This window comes from Vombatus ursinus, unplaced genomic scaffold, assembly GCF_900497805.2.
Source record: "Vombatus ursinus unplaced genomic scaffold, bare-nosed wombat genome assembly UNPS02014942.1, whole genome shotgun sequence".
Lineage (NCBI taxonomy): Eukaryota > Metazoa > Chordata > Mammalia > Diprotodontia > Vombatidae > Vombatus > Vombatus ursinus.
This window is the reverse complement of record NW_020954720.1, coordinates 23528891-23547391: the sequence shown is the minus strand read 5'-3', so window position 1 is coordinate 23547391 and position 18501 is coordinate 23528891.

Sequence of the window (18501 nt, the reverse complement as noted above, 5' to 3'; positions counted from 1 at the left end):
TTTCTATGTGGACTCTGAGTTTATTATTACCCAGATATTGACAAGTATTTGACAGACAAATGTCTGATAATGAATACTGATCTCTCTGCTATTATATCTAAGAAGCAATTTTACATTGTCATATAGTAAGAATGTGATAACTCATTGATAGAGGCTATTTGACCTCTAATTTATTAAACATTAGCACCTACTATGTGTAAAGCACTGTCATGACCCTTGAGATAAAGGAAAAAGGAAAAAAAACTCTCAGAAAGCTTAGAATCCAGGTTGAATCATATATATATATATATATATATATATATATATATATATATATATATATATATATATAATATGAGTAGGGAAAGGGTTATGCTCACAAGAGATGACAGAAAATTGATCTGAAAGAATGAAGGTAAATAACATTTCTACCTGGGAGAATTCAATCAAGGATGGCTTCATTGGAGTGGTAACATCTGGGTTAGATTTTGTAGGAGGGCATAAATATAAATAAAACAAGAGGGGAGGTCATTGTAAATAAAGAATATAGATTTTTGAAAAGAACTGGCATGGAAGAGACTAAAATAAGATTAAGAAATGCCTCATATTGGTTGGAATACAGAGGGCTTGAAATGAAGTGACAAAAAATAAAGCTAGGAATGCAGGTTGGAGACATAATGTAAAGGGTGGTGATTATAATTCTAAAGTATTTGCATTTTTTATTATTAGGCAGGGGGGAGCCATGGAAGATTTTTGATCAGGTTAATGATATATCTGTCCTGAGTATTAGAAAGATGTTATTGACATCAGTATTAAGAAGAATAAACTAAACTAGTTAGAATATTTTGTATAATACTCAAACTTAGAGTTGATAAAGGTCTGAGCAATGAAAGTGATATTTGGGCTACATAAGAGAGAGCAGATACAAAGAGCAGAGATAGATTTTATAGGAAGTAGAAATTTATTGAATTTGGGATGTTAGAGAGAAAGAATAGTCAAGACTGACTCATGTCTTGAACCTGAATATATCATAGAATCCTGGTACCAACAACAAAAATGGGAAATTTTAGAGAGAGAGGAAAGTTTTGGTTGGAAGAGGAAAATCCCAAAGATCTAGGTTCAAATTCTAGCTTTTTTTCTTTTCTTTTCTTTTCTTTTTTCTTCTTTGTGACCTGAGGCAAATCATTTTATCCCTCTGGGGCTCTAATTCCTTAACAATAAAATTAGAACACTACACTATATCACTTCACAAGATCCCTTATAAATCTAGCATTATATGACTCTATGATGCTTTGAGATTTGGATTTGTTGAATTTAAGGTATTCTCAGAACGTCCAGTCCAATATGCAAAAGGAAATGCAAGACTGGAGCTTAGGAGATACACATAAAGACCATAGGATCATAGAAGGAGACACTAAATATAATTGTCAAGCGGGAAAAAAAACACAGAGAAAGGAAAGAAGAGAGTTAAGCCTTGAGTGGGAAACCCACATTAAGGGACTGGAAGGAATAAGTGAACATGTACTTTTTTCATCTTTTAATGTGGGCTAATAAATGCATTTAATATCTATGATTAAAATGCATGAGTTCGCTTATGATTAAATCATTCCTGGTAATATCTAGGTTCAAATTCTAATTATTTTAACTACTTGCTTAAAATACTGGGTTTGTATTCTATTCTCTTATGCCTCTTCATCAGAGTTCACCAGAAAAAAAAAATAGTATTTGATCTATAAGGGAATTTCTGAAGGGACTTTGGCTCCATCTTGTGGTTCTCTTAATTTCTAGTAACTTTCCTACATATGTGTGCTTAGTTAAAAAACACTCTGCTAAAATATAAAAGCAAAACATGTGTAACAAGGTCTTTTGTGTTTATTTAGTTTTTAATAAACATTATTATAATGTATGAAGAGTGCATAGATTTTGAGTAAATTAAAATGTATATACTTTAATGTAATTGTTGACAATGAAATATTTAATATTCATCAAGAACTTTCTAGACACATGGCCATGAGTTAGATGCAAGGGGATTTGAAAATTATTGGCCATACAAAAATAATGATTCCTGCTCTCAAGGACCCTATATCCTAGTGAGACATAATTGGTAGACAAACTCACCAAACAATATGAATAATCTATGTATTGCCAGTCTTAAATGTTTAATGTTTAAATGTTGTAGCCTTTTTATAAGAATAATGTGCTATAAAATTGCTTTACTAAGGCATGCAATTTAAGTTATTTTCCTTATGTTAATGGAATCTAGGAAGCAATGTAGCATAATGGATAAAAGGAACTCTGACAACTTGATTTCAAAACCAGCTTCAAGTATTTACTAATGAAGTTACACTGGGTATTTAATTTATCTACTTCCAGGCTTAGTTAAAAATGGAGAATAATAACAACACCTACCTGACATTGTTAAGGCAGCAAGGTTGTACAGTTGATACAGTGCCTGACCTGAAGTTAGGAAGACTCATCTTCTTGAGTACAAATCTGGTCTCAGACACTTGTTAGCTATGTGACCGACCCTGAACAAGTCATTTAAGCCTATTCACCTAAATTTCCTCACCTGTAAAATGAGCTAGAGAAGCAAATGGCAAACCACCCCAGTATCTTTGTCAAGAAAACCCCAAGGAGGGCAGCTAGGTGGCACAGTGGATAGAGCACTGGACCTGAAGCCAGGAGGACCTGAGTTCAAATCCAGCCTCAGAGACATAACATTTACTAGCCATGTGACCCTGAGCAAGTCACTTAACCCCCTTGCCTAGCCAAAAAAAAAAGAAAACCCCAAACAGGTTTACAAAGGATCAGACATGAAGGAAATAACCAACCACAACAAAAAGATTCAAATATGACAACTTATTTAAGGTGTTTTGCAAACCTTGGCCAGTAATATAAGTTATATAGATGACTATATAGGAAATATACAATCTGTAGCTATCAATTTAGATTAAATTCAAAATATTAGTTATTTTTAATAAATTATTTTTTCTGCCTTCTTTCTTTTTTATAAATTTATTTTGATTTATCAACAACAATTTCTATAAGCTTTTAAGTTTTAAATTTTTCTCCCCTTCCTTCCCCAACTCCCTCCCCAAGAAGGTGAGCAATCTGATATAGGGTATACAAATACATTCCTATTAAACATATTTTCATTTTAGTCATGTTGTAAAGAAGAATTAAAACCCACTAGAAAGAGGAAACAAAACAAAACAGAAGAGAAAAAAATAACAAATAGTATGCTTCAATCTGCATTCAAGCTCCATAGTTTTTTCTCTGGATGTGGATAGCAATTTCCATCATGAGACTTTGGAGATGTCTTAGATCCTTGCATTGCTGAGAAGGGCTAAGTCTATCAACATTAGTCATCCCACAACCTGGCTGTTACTGTGTACAACTTTCCCCTGGTTCTGCTCACTTCACTCAACATCAGTTCATAAAAATCTTTCCAGGTCTTTCTGAAGTCAGCCTGTTCATCATTTCTTATAGCACAATAGTATCACATCACATTCATATACTACAACTAGCTCAGCCATTTATTAAATAAATGGGGGTGGGGACTGACAGAAAGGAGGGCAGATCAAGGTAGTTGGTAGATAGCAACAAAACACTAGGGAGGAGGGAAAGGGTAAAAGGAGAGAAAGGAGGAACAGGAGGAATAATAGTTTGGAGGGAAATATAAAGTGAATGGGATGAACTCTTTCATAAAATGGAAGTGGATAGCAGAATCTTACAAATGTTGTTCACAAGAAACACTTGAGATCCAAGATGGCGGAGGGAAAGCAGTGAATTGCTTGAGCTCTCCCTCAAACCCCTCCAAATACCTATTTAAAAAAATGGCTCTAAACAAATTCTAAAGCAGCAGAACTGACAAAAACCAGAATAAAACAAATTTCCAGCCCAAGAAAACCTGGATGGCTGATCAAAAAGGTATATCACCCTGGACTGGGAGAGGAGCACAGTTTGGCATAGACATGTAAGCAGCAGTGACGCTGAAGCAGACCTCAGAGGACTGAACTGTGGGCAATGTGGCTGTTTCCAGACTTCTCAACCCATGAATGCCAAAGACAACTTAGAAGATCAGTGGGAAAAGTCTGTGACTGTGGTGAGAGAAGAAGCTAGGTCTCAGCCTCCCCGAGGGCAGTGGCTTTTTCCTGAGCTTCAGGCCCACAGACTGAGGGGGAATTGAATGGCTGATCAGAGGGGGATTGCAAGGATCTCTTTGCCACTGCTGAGGCAGGAATCTCTTGCTTTGCCTGTGCTTGGATCTGGGTCACAGTTCTGAGGGGCGGTCCTGGGGTGGGTAGGAGAGGAAACACCTTGCCCCTTATTATAGCACCTTGGAAGAACTGATGCTTTTCAGGTCCCTAGAAGTATCTCTGAAAACAGCTGTACAGACCCCCAAAGCTTGGGACAGTACACTCTTCACATTGGAAGCAGACTCTTACCTTAACAAAGAGTTTAAAACTCAATTAATTGGTTGGGATCATGAGTAAGCAGCACAAAAAGAGTCAGTCTATATTATATTACTTTGGTGAGAAAGAAGATTAAAACATACAACCAGAAGAAGAAAACAAAGTCAAAGCTCCTACATCCAAAACTTCCAAGAAAAATATGAATCAGTCCCAGGCCTTGGAAGAGCTCAAAAGGGATTTTGAGAAGCAAGTAAGAGAAGTAGAGGAAAAACTGAAAGAGAAATGAGAGTGATGCAAGAAAATCATGAAAAATAAGTCAACATCTTGCTAAAGGAGACCCAAAAAATACTGAAGAAAATAACACCTTAAAAAATAGCCTAACCAAAACGGCAAAAGAGGTCCAAAAAGCCAATGAAGAGAAGAATGCCCTAAAGAGCAAAATTGGATAAATGGAAAAGGAAGTCCAAAAGATTACTGAAGAAAATACTTCCTTAAAAATTAGAATAGAGCAATTGGAAGGTAGTGACTTTATGAGAAATCATGACACTGTAAACCAAATCCAAAAGAATGAAAAATTAGAAAACAATGTGAAATATCTCATTGGAAAAACAACTGACCTGGAAAATAGATCCAGGAGAGAGTACTTAAAAGTTATTGAACTATCTGAAAGCCATGATCAAAAAAAGAGCCTACGCATCATCTTTCAAGAAATGATCAAGGAAAACTGTCCTAATATTTTAGAACCAGAGGGCAAAATAGAAATTGAAAGAATCCACTGATCTCCTCCTGAAAGAGATCCCCAAAGGAAAACTCCTAGGAATATTGTAGCCAAATTCCAGAGTTCCCAGGTTAAGGAGAAAATATTACAAGCAGCCAGAAAGAAACAATTCAAGTATTGTGGAAACACAATCAGGATAATACAAGATTTAGCTGCTTCTACATTAAGGGACCACAGGGCATGGAATATAATATTCCAGAGGGCAAAGGACATAGGATTACAACCAAGAATCACCTACCCACCAAAACTGAGTATTATCCTGCAAGGGAAAAATGGTCATTCAGTGAAATAGAGGACTTTAAAACATTCTTGATGAAAAGACCAGAGCTGAATAGAAAATTTGACTTTCCAATACAAGACTCAAGTGGAACATGAAGAGGTAAACGGGAAAGAGAAATCATAAGGGACTTATTAAGGTTGAACTGTTTACATTCCTGCATGGAAAGATGATATCTGTAACTCATGAGACCTTTGTCAGTATTAGGGTAGTTGGAGGCAAAAAATTATATGTATGTATAGAGAGATAGATAGGTAGATAGATAGATAGATAGATAGATAGATAGATAGATAGATAGATAGATAGACAGATAGATAGAGGCCACAGGGTGAGTTGAAGATGAAGGGGTCATATCTGCAGAATAAAATTAAAGGGTAGGAGAAGGAAAAAGGGAAAGGTAGAATTGGGTAAATTATCTCACAAAAAACAGAAAAGGTTCTTACAGTGGAGGGGAAATGGGGGAAGGTAAGAGGGAATGAGTGAATCTTATTCCTATATGATGTGACTTAAGGGGGGGGGGAATAACATACCCACTCAATTGGGTAGGGAAATCTGTCTTACCCTACAGGAAAATAGGAGGGGAAGGGGACAAGAGAGTAGGGGGATGAAAGAGAGGAGGGCAGACTGGGAAAGGGGGTAATTAGAAGCAAATACTTCTGAGGAGCAACAGGCTCAAAAGAAAGAATAAAATAAATGGGGGAGGGCAGGATAGGATTAAGGGAAAAAGAGTAAATTTTTCACAGCATGTCTACTATGGAAGTGTTTTGCATAACTGGACATGTATAGCCTATATTGAGTTGCTTACCTTTTCAATGAGGGTTTATGGGGATGAAGGAAGGGAAAAAATTTGGAACCCAAAGTTTTAAAAACACATGTTAAAAAAAATGTTTTCACGTGCAACTGGGAAATAAGAAATACAGGAAATGGGGTACAGAAAACTATCATGCCCTACAGGAAAATAGAAGCGGAAGGCGGGGAGAGATAGCAGGGAAAGTAGACTAGGGGAAGGGGTATTCAGAATGCATGCCATCTTGGGGTGGAGGGAGGGGTGAGATGGGGTGAAAATCTGGAACTCAAAATCTTGTGGAAGTGAATGTTGAAAACTAAAAATAAATAAATTTATTAATTAAAAAAAGAAAAAAGAAAAAGAAAAAAAAGAAAAAAAAAGAAGCACTTGAAGCAGAGAGGCAAATGGGCTAGAGCAGACTGTATTATGCTTCAACTGAAGTGAAAAAAAAAGCCTGGGTAGCAATCCTTATCCTAGACAAATTAAAGCAAAAATAGACCTAATTAAAAGAAATAAGGAAGAAAACTATGTCTTGCTTAAAAGTACCATAGACAATGAAGCCATCAAATTAGAATAATAACAGATCATCTACCTGTCTTATCAATAGGGAAGGGAAGAATTCATGACCAACAAGAGATTAAGAGCATTAAAAAATGTAGAATAGATAATTTTGATAACACTAGATTAGAAAGCTTTTGTACAAACAAAACTGAATACAACCAAAGTTAGAAATAAAGTAGAAAGCTAGGAAATAATCTTATAGCAAGTGTCTCTGATAAAAGCCTCATTTTTCAAATATACCAAGAAGTAAGTTAAACTTATGATAATACAAGCCATTCCCCAATTCATAAATGGTCAAAGGATATGAAAACAAAGTTTTCAGGTGAAGAAATCAAAGATATCTATAGACATATGAAGAAACATTCTAAATCACTTTTGATTAGAGAAATGCAAATTAAAACAATTCTGAGGTACCATCTCATAGTTATCAGATTGGCTAATATTACAAAAAAAGGAAAATAATAAATGTTGTAGAGGATATAGAAAGATTGAGTCACCAATTTCCTTGTTGGTGGAGTTTTGAACTGATCCAACCATTCTGGAGAGCCATTTGGAACTATGCCCAAAGGCTACAAAACTGTGCATACCCTTTGACCCAGCAATATCACTCCTATGTTTTTAACCTAAAGGGAGCATAAAAAAAAGGAAAAGGACCTACATGTGCAAAACTATTGATATCAGACCTATTGAGGGGATGTCTATCAATTGGGGAATGGCTGAACATGTTGTGGTATATGAATGTAATGGAATACTATTGTGAAATAAGAAATGATGAACAGGTAGATTTCAGAAAACCCTGGAAAGACTTACATGAAGTGATGTTGAGTAAAGTGAGTAGAACCATGAAAACATTGTGCACAGTATCAGCATCATATGATGATCAACTATGAAAGACTCAGCTCTTAGAAACACAAAGATCCAAGACAAATACAAAGGACTTAAAATGAAAAATACTATTCATATCCAGATAAAGAACTGATGGATATAATGTAGATCAAAGTATATTTTTTCACTTACTTTGTTCTTTCTTGTGTTTGCTTTTTTTATCTGTTTCTTCTTCCACAACTGTGACTAATATGGAAATATGTTTTACATGATAGCACATGTATAAACTATATCAAACTGCCTACTGTTTTCAGAAGAGGGTATGGGAATGAAGGAGAAAAAGTCAGGACTCAAAATCTTGTAAAACTGAATGATAACAATTTTATTGATGTGCAATTGAGGAAAAAGTAAAATACTTTTTTGAAATAATTATTTATAGAGAGACTCTAACATGTAGGAAGCATATACTGAGTTATAAATATTTTAATATATTTCGTTTCTCCCCCAATTATTTTTTAAAACAATTTTCAACATTTTTTTAAAGTTTTGAATTCCAAATTCTATCCCTCCTTCTATCCCCTTCTCCTTCCCTGAGACAGTAAGCAATCAGATATGGGTTATACATATGAGATCATGTAAAACATTTCCATATTAGTCATTTTCATACAAGAAGACTCAAATAAAAGAAAAAGAATGAAAGAAAGAAAGTGTAAAATATAGTGCTTCAGCTTAAATTCAAACAGTATTAGTTCTTTGTTGGTGGATAGTATGCTTCATCATTAGTGCTTTGAGATTTACTTGGGTCATGGTATTATTGAAAATAGTTAAGTCATTCATAGTTCTTCATTGAACAATTTTGTCATTACTGTGTATAACGTTTTCATAGTTCTCACTTCACTCAGTATCAATTCATGTAAGTCTTTCCAAGACTTTCTGAAATTATCTTGCTTGTAATTTCATATAGCACAATAATATTCCATTGCAATCATATAACACAGTTTGTTTAGCCATCTCCCTTTTGATGGGCATCCCTTTGATTTCCAATTCTTAGCCACCATGAAAAGAGCTGCTATAAATATTTTTGTACACGTGGTTCCTTATGATAAATGAACAGATATAACACAGAAAAATAATCTGAAACAAAAAAAAGTTTAATGTTTTCTTCTTAATCATGGTTCTGAGCATTTACTATCAAGAAAATTGAAGAGATAGATTGAATTAGCAGTTTTTAAAAGTTGATAGGTTTTTGGAATGTGTGACAAGATTAATTCAGCTTTGATATAAAAGAAACTTTTCACAGCTTTCAGTTAAATATGACAGAGCAAATATTACTTTCCTCTGAGTTTGGCTCAGTGTTGCTTGTATTTCACTGCACATATCACTTGCTGAGAAAATTGATTCTACTATGTGTAAGTTTTAAGGATGAAAACAATTCCATTAATTTTCACCATTATTCTTTCTCTGTCTTAAATTTTGGGGTAACTGGAAAATGTCACGTATTTCTTTTCTCTTACTTTTTAAAAACTTAAATACTAAAACTTAGATACACAATGAAAAAGAAAATCTATTATAAACTTAAATACTGAAACTTAAATACAAAAGAAAAAAAGAAAAAAAAGAAAGCATTTCCATCTGAAGAGCAGAATGCAAGAGAGAATTCAAAATATACAGCAATAAATTTCCATTTCAAGAAAGATGATGTAATAAGTACTACAAATTGTGTTCAGAGCTACCCATCATTTCTTTGCTTCCTTGTAAGATTTCTTTTGTTCTCTGCTGTGCACTTTTTACTTTTTTTTTCCTATCCTCTCCACCTCCCCCAAGAAGGCTACAATTAAATGTGAACACATGTGTATGTATATATGTGCATGCATTTATATGTATGTATTAATACACATATGCACATGCACATATATTCACATACATGCAAACATATACATACATGAAGACATACACAGTGCATTTACATACACATACATTATATATGTGTATATATATATAAAATCACACTCATATAGAGACATATACATTCATATGCATCTACCTAAGGCTGTACTATTTTTGTTTGTCCTCTGTTTCTCTGAAGGCGGATAACATCTTCCTTCTTAAGTCTAAGTCTTCCATATTTTTCTAAGCCCACCAACTCATCCAGCAATATTCCAATATTCCAATTTTATACTGTCTAGTTATTTTAAATAGTCTAAAACAATATTGATTAATATGACTGACATTTAGTGTGCCTTCCCTATTTTTCTCTTTTGATTATATCTGTTTTAGCTTTGACTTTGTCTGAGATCCTGATTACTACTTTTTTCCTAATAAATTATTCTTCTGATCTTTATTTTATGTTTGTGTGTATCTTTTATTTCCTATCCCTCCTGACTCCTTTACTTTATATCTACCTACTTCCTTGCCCTCTTATTAGTTAACCTACACTCCCTCTAAAATTCCCTCCCTTATCCCCTCCCCCACCCTTTCCCCTTGCCCACTTGTTTCTATCTGAATTTAGAAGACTTTTATGACCTTCCAAACATACATGCTATTTCTTCTTTATCCCATTCCTCTTAATATAGACACCCATTTATACCCCCATATTCTATTCCCTCACTTCTTATTTTTTATACATTTAGAAGACTTTTAATCCCTTCTAAATGTATATATTGTTCTCTCTTTAACCCAGATCTGATTTTCATAGGGTTCCCTCAAAAAATTTCTCCCTTATCCCCTCCCCCTCTCTCTATCCCCTTAGCCTTTTATTTCTTTCTGAATTTAGAAGACTTTCATATGCTTCTAGATATTAATATATTGTTCCCTCTTTAACCCATTCCCAATAAGAGTAGCATTCCTGAACTACCAGCCCACCCCCCCCACCTAATTCCTCTGTGTCAGTTCTTCCTATTGCACCTCATTTGTATTAGATAATTGCTTTCTTTTTTATCTTTTTCTAAACAGTTTTACTTTTTGGAATTACATCATACATGGGTCTATCCCAATCCTTCCTAAGAACTCCCCAATTGCTAGTAACAACCTTAGACATGTATTTTACATTTACTCATATAAAAAGTAAACAGTCTGTCCTTATTGAGTCCCTTGTAATCAGTCTTTGATGTGTACCTTATATTTCTCTTAGATCTTGTATGTCAAATTTTCTATTAAGTTCAGTTTTTTTAACACCATCTTGAAAGTCTGGCCATTCATTGAATTTCCTTTTTTCATTCAGAATTATGTTTAACTTTGCTGGGTATGATATTTTCTGCTTCAACCCCAGTTCTTTTGCTCTTCACTATACAGTGTTCCAAGACCTGCAGTCTTTTAGTGCCATCACTGCTAGGTTTTGTATGATTCTAATTGTAACTCCACCATATTTGAATTATTATTTTTTTGTTCTTGTTGCTCATAATATTTTCACCTTGAGCTGTGGGTTTTGGAATTTGACTGTAATATTTCTGTAGGTTTTCCTCATAGGATCTCTTTCAGGTGATGATTGTTAGATTTTTTTCTATTTCTGCTTTCCTCTCTTATTCTAACACTTCAGAACAATTTTCTTTAACTATTTCTTATTTTGTTATATCAAGATTCTTTTTTCTAATCATAGCTTTCAGGTAGTCCAATTTTTCGTATGTTTTCTCTTCTTGATCTGTTCTCCAGATCAGTTTCTTTCTTATGAGATGCTTCACATTCTCTTCTAATTTTTCATTCCTTACATTTTCTTTTATTATTTCCTGGTCTCATAACTTTGCTGGCTTCCACTTGCCCAATTCTAGTTTTGAAAGAGTCATTTTCTTCCTTAAGATATTAGATATCCTTTTCCAGTTGGTTGACTTTTTTTTCATAATCTTGTTTTTCTTGTATTGTTCTTATCTTTTAATTTTTCCCCTCAATCTCTCTCATTTGATTTTTAAAGTCTTTTAAAATTCTTCTATGAATTCTTTTGGTACAGGTAACCATTTGGCATTACTCTTTGGGGTAGGAGAGGCTTTTTTTCTGCTTCCATATCCTCCTCTGAAGACAAATTCCAGTCCTCTCTATTCCTACAGTAACTTTCAATAGTTGTGTTCTTTCTCCTTTGCCTGTTCTGTCTGTCTCTGTCTCTGTCTCTCTCTGCTTTTTGTTTTAATTTGTAGCTGCTTATTATTGTAACCACCTCTAGTCTTGGTGTATGAATCATGGTGCCTCTGGCCTCAGATTCTCCTTTAGTTTTCCCCTCTGGCCTGGAACTGAAACCAATAACTCTGCCCTCATGGAAGTGGCCACATCCACTGGTGTCTCCACCCCACTGCTTCTGAACTCACCATGTATGTGCTAGTTCCTTCTCACCCAGTGCCATGTCTTGGCAGCACAACTGGGCCTGATGTCCCTTATCTGCAGATGTTCCATCAAATCGTTACCCCCATGGCTTGCTTCTTGATGTTTCAGAAGAACTAGCCTGAAGGTGTTTATGTGTCACAGGGACCAAACTTCAGTCCCAGAATTTTTCTTCGGATCTTCTCTGGTTGTCCCCAGGAGGACCACTGTTCTGCTCCAACTCTTGTTTATTTTTACTACTCTACTTTCAACCTGAGATGCTATTTTGTCTTTTCTATGGGGGAAATCTGGAGAGCCTGGAATTTTCTGACCTTCTCTGCCATCTTCCAAGAATCCTCGCCACATATTTGTTTATATAAAGAATAAGGTTATTATAGGAGAAAGCAATTGCTTAGATCATTCACATTTGAACTAGAGAAAGAAAAAAAAATAACTTAACTTTGAATATATTTATAAATTGAATTTCTACAAATGTTTCTATGCTCCCTAATTTTTAAAAATGTATTCTTAAGATAATGTCAAATGACTCCACCCCACAGTAAATAAAATATCAATATATACATTTTTTTTCTTATTTTCATCTTAGAACCCATTTTCCCTCTCACAGAGACTGGTTATGGTTGGGACTGTTGGCAGTTATGGAACAAAAGAGTATAGGAACTCTGTTCTACCTTCCTTAGTGCTAACATTAGAATAATGGCTAGAATTTAATCCATATAGTTCTCAGACATTAAGACATATATGTTGCTTTTAGTGACTAGGATTTTGGTAGGTGTACAGGCAAAAAGATAAGTAAGGATCCACTTCCAAAATTCTAATAGTTATTAGATCTGTTTCATCATTAGATTGATGACATGTCTTCCCTGACTATTTAGGAGTATTGAGAGTGATCATCTAGATACTGAGATTGAGAAAAGGTACTCTGGATTCCTTCTAGACTATGGTGAATATTAATGGCAGCATCAGGGACCCTGTATAGCACACTGATGACCCACAAGTGAACCAGATCTAAATTTGAAGTCTTTCAAACTTAGCAAAGAATCTTACATTATTTCACATTGTTTTATATATGAGGTAAAACTATGAAACAGATTACATGGAATTGAAGAGCTTTAGACACACAATATCAAGACAATTAGGTTTCTAACAAGGAAAAGAACTATGGGAGGGAAAGAAATTTTTCAATTAAATATCTCTGATCAGGATTTGGTATCAAAATCAGGAAATTAAGACTATAGGCAATATATAGGGAATTAACAAAAATATGTGAGACAAATGGCCATTCTTCAATGGATAAGTGGTCAAAGGTTCTGCAAAATTATTTTCAAAAGTGAATTTCAAGCTATTACTGTTACAGGTAAGACTACTTGAATCATTATTAATAAGATACAAATCAAAATATCTTATGTTCCATCTTAAACCTTAAAAATTAACATAAATTACAAAAAAAACCAGGAATCAATATTTGAAGGGCTATGGAAAGAAAGGGACAATAGTAGAGCTGTGGATTTTTTCAATTATTCTACAAACAAATTGGAATCATGCCAAAAAAGTCTCTGAAGTATCTATATTTTTTCACCCAGTTATAACCCTTTTAGCTACATACTAGAAGGAAATAAAGAAATAAATGAGGGTCCCAGATACATCAAAATAGCACGTTTTGGTAACAACTTGAAATAACAAAGCAAATAAGTATCAATTGAGTGATGTTTAAAGAAACAGTTATGTTTGAATGTAATAGAAAATTATTGTGCTGTAAGAGATGACAATTATAATGAATTCAGAGCTACCTGTGAAGATAAATGAAATTATTTAGAGTGAAAAAGTCTGAATCAAAAAGACAATATGCATAATGACTTCAACAACAAAAAGAAAAAAAAAACACATTGAAACTGAAAATTATAATTATTATGATCAAGCTTGATCCCAGGCAAGAGTTGAGGAAAAACAGAACAAAACAAAACATGTACTCTAATGCTTCTTTGAAGAATAATATTGGATATCACATTTGCTATCAGACACAACTGATGTATCAGTTGGTTATACTGAAATTTTGTTCCCCTTTCTTTAAAAAAAGTTATAAGGAATGAATCACTACACAGGGAAATATATTTAGAAATAATCATGATATTAAGGTGAAAGTTGTCAATATAATATCATTTTTAAAAGAATGAAGTTGTATAAAAATATATAGTTCCCCAAATGATAAATAGTAAAATGGATATGAAGACAGTTTTTGGAAGAAGAAATAAGAGCTATCAATAGTCATATAAAAAATGTTCTAAATCATTATTGACTAGAGAAAAGCAAAGTAAAACAATGCTGAGACACCACCTTATACCTATAAGATTGGCTAACGTGACAGAAAAGGAAAATGACAAATGATGAAGGGTATTTGGAAAAATGGATGCACTCATGCACTGTTAGTCAAATTGTGAACCATTGTGTAGAATAATGTGAGGCTAAGCCCAAAGGGCTATAAAACTGTACAAATCTTTCAACCCAACAATGCCACTATATGTCTGTATACTAAAGAGATAAAAAGGGTAAAAGACATATTTGTATTAAAGTATTTATAGCAATTCTTTTTGTGGTTGCAAAGAATTGGAAATTGAGGGGATGCCCATCAATTGGGGTATGACTCAACAAGTAGGAGGGAAGGAGAGAATTTGGAACTCAAAATTTAAAAAATAATTTTAAGATTTTTGTACATGTAAAAGTGAAATATTTAATGAAGTAAAATATTGTAAAAGAAAACAACAGCTGTTCATTATGGAATTATGATAGAGTAAGAAGAATGTTTGAACAAATCATATTGTCCATCCACTTGCTTTTGGACTATAACTTGGTTCAATAATCTCTCAAACATGAACACCTTTCCCTGATGCAACTTCCAAAAGAGAAAACTCCCTCTACCCACAAAGATTCATTTGTCCTTTTTTTTCCTGTAATTTTACTGTCAGTGAGTTGCCTATGGCACAGAGAGGGTATGTGACTTTCCCCAAGGTCAAACAGCCACTCTATGTCAAGAAGTGAAACTTGATTACATCTGCCTTTGTTTGAGGGTGAATATCTACTACAGCAATCTTTCAGTAATTTGAATACTTTATCATTCAAAATATTCATGTTAATTGAAAGTGACAGCTTGAAAGCAAAACTAAATTTTATGTTGGTAGAAAACAGTAAACCAAGTAATTTTAAAATAGCTTCTCATCTGGTTTGCTTACTTTTCATTTCACATTTAGTTGGATTTATTTAATGTAACACCTTGAAGATTATAGGATTCAGAGTAGACACCAACCTTCATTATTAAAGGGAATATTTTTTTCCTTCCTGAAATTCATGTCACCTAGGAAAGCAAAGATCCAATTCTGAAATAAAACAATAAAATTAAATAACTTTTAAAAACTTGAATGATACATATTTAGATTTTCCTGATATATTTCCACTTTAATTTTTTTTTATTACACTTAGATCCCTCAGTTTTACCAATACACATATAAACTAGATCTTGGACAGCTTTCAGGTTTATGATTTCCAATCTACCTTCTATATTATTATACACGATCCTGAAGTGTTTAAAATATATATGATCAGTATTTAAGAGGATCTCTTATCATATTCAACAATATAGAATACATCACCATGTGATAAGATCTTCAAAGCTCATTTCAGAACCATTAGTTGCTAAGAATCAAGCAATTTTCTTTGACATATCAATGAGCACACCATCTAGTTAAAATGACTTTCTCATGATTTGGGGTACAAATTTAGCCCTTTCTATCTGATAATATCTATCATTCATGCTCTGCCTGAGGGCAGTTTTATTTTTAATAATATAACTCCATCTTCATTAAGAAATGGTCTATCTTTTCATATTCTTTCTATTAAAACCATGCTTCTTAGCTCTTGAAGTTCATTAATCATGTTATCACATTAATTAAACTATATAAACACACATATTTTTCTTTTTGATACACAGCATTCATATAGTGTGAGCAGGATGCCAGTTTGCTCTGATTTAATAAATACATTTGAATTCTTACACCACACATCTAATAATATAACAATTTTCCCACAGCTTAGGAATGCAACTTGCATTTATTGTTTATGAAAATGATATTGATGATAATGATGATGATTCAACAACTGTGTGAGGAAAAAATATAGAAAGCTTAGCATAAACATTTATGAGAATTTCAGAACACATGAAAGAATAATTTAATAGTCAATATTCAAATCACTGTACACAGAAATTCATATACACATACACACATTTTTTGTTTAATTGGAAAAATTCTTTACATCAATTTTTTTCTGATTAGAGAAATATACAAGAAACACAGATGATATCATGTCTTTTAACTCTAGTTTCTCCAGAAATTAGTTTAGTTTCTATTGTTTATCCTTCTGTTAGAAGTATTAAAAACTGATAGAGGAATTTTGGTTCACCAGCCTATGTCTCTGGGCCAACTGTCATTTGAGTGGTTAAAAATCAACTCAGCTTGAGGGTGGAGCCAAGATGGCAGAGTAAAAGCAGTGACTTGCTTGAGCTCTCCCCAAACCCCTCTAAATACCTATAAAAAAGGGCTGTAAACAAATTCTAAAGCAGTAGAAACCACAAAAAAACAGAACAAAACAAATGTCCAGCCCAACACACCTTGGATGGTTGATCGGAAAGGTATATCACGCCAGGCTGGGAGAGGAGCGCAGTTTGGCATGGATGTGCAGGCTGCAGCAACCCTGGAGCAGGCCTCAGAGGACTGAATCACAGGCAGCTGTGGCAGTTTCCAGACTTCTCAACCCCAGAAATGCCAAAGACAACTTGTAAGGTCAAAAAAAGGGAAAAGTCTGTGTCAGCAAGGAGAGAGAGAAGCCAGTGGTCTTAGCTCCAGTCCCTGAGCTCAGTGGGGGCAGCGGCTGCCTCCTGAGCTTCTGCCCCACAGACTGAGGGGGAATTGAGTGGCTAATGGGGGGGGGGATTGCAGGGATCTCTCTGCTGGTGCAGGATTCTCTTGCTTTGCCCGTGCTTGTATCTGGGTCACAGTTCTGGGTGGCAGTCTTGGGACAAGGAGGAGCACTGCCATGGTGGAGCTTGCAGTGGCTGTGGAGAGGAAACCCTCCTCACAGTTCCAAGACAGAAAAGAGTGCTCATAGACCAGAGCACAGGACAGGAAAAGAGTAAACACCTCACCCTTGATCATGCCACCTTGGAAGAACTGAAAATTTACAGGTCCCTAGAAGTATCTCTGAACATAGCTACACAAAACCACTGAAGTTTGGGACAGTACATTCTCCACACTGGAAACAGACTTCTATCTTGACAAAGAGTTTATAACTCAAGTAATTGGCTGGGATCATGAGCAAGCAGAGCAAAAAGAGTCAGACTATATTATCTTACTTTGATGACAAAGAAGATCAAAACAACCAGAAGAAGACAACAAAGCCAAAGTTCCTACATCAAAAGCCTCCAAGAAAAATATGAATTGGTCAGGCCATGGAAGAGCTCAAAAAGGATTTTGAGAAGCAAGTAAGAGAAGTCGAGGAAAAACTGAGAGTGATGCTAAAGGAGACCCAAAAAAATACTGAAGAAAATAACACCATAAAAAATAGCCTAACCCAAATGGCAAAAGAGGTCCAAAAAGCCAATGAGGAGAAGAATGGCCTTAAAAGCAAAATTAGCCAAATGGAAAAGGAAGTCCAAAAGCTTACAGAAGAAACTACTTCCTTAAAAATTAGAATGGAGTAATTAGAAGAGAGGGACAATTTGAGAAATCAAGGCATTGCAACACTAATCAAAAGGAATGAAAAAATAGAGAATGTGAAATATCTCATTGGAACAACAACTGACCTGGAAAATAGATCCAGAAGACAGAAATTAAAAATTATTGGACTATCTGAAAGCCATGATCAAAAAAAGAGCCTAGACATCATCTTTCAAGAAATGATCAAGGAAAAGTGCCCTGATATTTTAGAACCAGAGGGCAAAATAGAAATTGAATGAATCCACCGATCACCTCCTGAAATAGATCCCTAAAGGAAAACTCCTAGGAATGTTGTAGCCAAATTCCAGAATTCCCAGGTCAAGGAGAAGATATTGAAAGCAGCCAGAAGGAAACAATTCAAGTATTGTGGAAACACAATCAGGATAACACAAGATTATCAGCTTCTACATTAAGGGATCGCAGGGCATGGAGTATGATATTCCAGAGAGCAAAGGAATTAGGACTACAACCTAGAATCATTTACCCAGGAAAACTGAATATAATCCTTCAGGGTAAAAAAATGGTCATTCAATGAAATAGAGGACTTTCAAACATTCCTGTGGAAAAGACCAGAGCTGAATAGAAAATTTGACCTTCAAATACAAGACTCAAGTGAAACATGGAAGAGGTAAACAGGAAAGAGAAATCATAAGAGACTTATTAAGGTTGAACTGTTTACATTCCTGCAGGGAAGATGATATTTGTAACTCATGAGTCCTTTGTCAGCATTAGGGTAGTGGGAGGGAAAAAATTATATGTTTGGATAGATAGATAGATAGATAGATAGATAGATAGATAGATAGATAGAT